Source organism: Ranitomeya imitator, chromosome 3 (assembly GCF_032444005.1).
Source record: "Ranitomeya imitator isolate aRanImi1 chromosome 3, aRanImi1.pri, whole genome shotgun sequence".
In the NCBI taxonomy this organism is placed as follows: Eukaryota; Metazoa; Chordata; class Amphibia; order Anura; family Dendrobatidae; genus Ranitomeya; species Ranitomeya imitator.
The window spans coordinates 259409685-259411885 of NC_091284.1; the positions used below are offsets into that span (position 1 = coordinate 259409685).

The following is a 2201-nucleotide window of genomic DNA, read 5'->3' on the forward strand; positions in this document are numbered from 1 at the left end:
GTGTTTGTTTTATCATTGTGAAAAAATGATTTATAAAATATGTTGTTTAACGATTTATTAATGTGGTGTTAAAATGGCATCGCATGGCTACTAAGCTGGCCTCCAGTTAGTGAGCATATAAACAGTGCCAGGGAGGATTTCAGTCTTTGAAAGTTGTTACATGCTCCTTATGTTATTAATATCACTGATGTTGTGCAATTTCTCAGTATGAGCTGCTAACAATCAAGAAAAAGCAAAACATGATTAGAAAAGAAAATTGAATGATCAATGAAATTGGGTGTGAGGTTATCCTGATAACTGGAATGACTTGAAAAACATGGGAAATAGGTAAAATGGGAAAGTAAACAAAAAAGACTAGAGAAAAATATGGAACCATTCACACAAACATGCATGTCATCCTTGTGCAAAGGTCATGCTAATCTTTCTCTGCATTATTCCAGTTTTAGCATATGTGCTACACTTGCAAAACATACTGTTAGGGGTCGAGTTCCCGCCTCTGCACAGAGGGAATCTCGGGCCATCTCCCATTCTTCTCCTGCCGCAGTGGAGCCTGCTCAGCGGAGACATCAGTCCCAGCGTCTTGCTCAGTCCCACTCTGTACAAAGAGTTACTGCTGCTTTTCCTGCTTCTGCCCTTGAAGCCAGTGCTGGGCAGCGGCGAGCAGACACTTCTGGGACTAAGTCCTGCTTTTCTCGTTCTGAGCATGCCCAGAGTAAGATCTCTCAGTGGAGATCGAGGCTCACATGTTCAGATACTGCAGCTAAGTCCATTGGTCCTTTCAGGAAGGTCCTGTAGGTGCTCTGGCTTTGTGGTAGCCTCTCATTGGTCCTTCTAGGAAGGTCCTGCACGTGCTGCAACTATTTAAGACTAGTATTGTTCCATGTTATGTGATTTGCACCAGTGTGGTCACGTAAGAGTGTGTTCAGGGACCCGGCTGAAATAAGCCCCTAGAATGCTGGCACCTCCGGCGAGTAGTTTGTGTGCATGCGTGACCACTGACTGCTCTCTGTTTGGGCAGTTAGCCTGTGCCTCTGTGAAGTCTAACAGGGCACAGTGCTTTGCTTTCACAGCTACTTGGTGAATTAACTGAGTTAGTCTATACCGCCATATAGTGCCGCCGTTTGCTAGCAGCAGGTTCTCCTGCACGGTGGACCCCAGGCTGCGATCGCACCAATAACAATAAAAACATCTATATTTACTCGGTGCGTTCCACTAGCTCTAACACATACATTCTTTTGCTACATCATTAATATGGATTATTGTGACCGAATGCAGCTTGCACATTTAATTATGAGAATAGCTTTAAAAACTGCTAATATAATTAAATTGTTCACAGTCTTATTTTACATTTATGTTTAGTAATATAAGGAACCTCTTTACCATTTCATGAATAAATAGACAATTTTTTCTATTTAAAGTATGGAATGATTTAGCACCTTAAGATTGTTCTTTGACTGACTAGCCAAGTATTTATATGCACTTTTATGTTATATTATATGTTATATATTCATTTTAAGCTTTAAAAAAAATTACAATATAGGGTAAAGGCCGAAAACTATTATCGTCTAATCTTGACATAATTTGATGCTGCACTTGTTACATACCTGATGAATATAAATTTAAAAGTGGGACCTAATATAAGGCATCCAGGCTAGTCATCAGTAATATTATGGCTACATATAAATTGGATAAAATTTGACTGATGATAACAGAAGCAGCTGCATAAGCAAGTAACATAAGCATAGGTATAAGCCTCAGATTCAAGTAAAGTATTGCCTTTCTATTGCTACTTTCACACTTCCGTCTTTTTTCCTCCGATGCTATGGGCAAAAAATGGATCCTGCAAATGTGCTTGCAGGATGTGTTTTTTGTCCATAGACTTGTATTAGCGACGGATCGCGACAGATGTGCACACGTCGCATCCATCGTGCGACGGATCCGTCGTGTTTTGATGGACGTGACGCCAAAAAAAACGTTCAGTGTAACGTTTTTTTGTGTGACGTGTTTGCCATTTTTGACCACGCATTCGCGGCCGAAACTTCGCCCCCCTCCTCCCCGCTCATCGGAATGGGCAGTGGATGCGTTGTAAAACTGCATCCGCTGCCCATGTTGTGCTAAATTTAGCACAACGTCCGTCGGTACGTCGGGCCGACGGTTTGCAATGGCCCCGTACCGATGGATGTGTGAAAGTAGCCTATTAG

General features: G+C 41.8%; 1 non-coding gene across 1 annotated transcript; it reads right to left on the reverse strand.

Annotated features, from left to right (window-relative positions):
* Nucleotides 1-360: 360 nt before the first annotated feature.
* On the reverse strand, nucleotides 361-469 carry LOC138673227 (U6 spliceosomal RNA). Its single transcript, XR_011319887.1, has one exon. It is a non-coding gene; the product is annotated as a U6 spliceosomal RNA (small nuclear RNA).
* Between the last annotated feature and the right edge of the window lie 1732 nt (nucleotides 470-2201).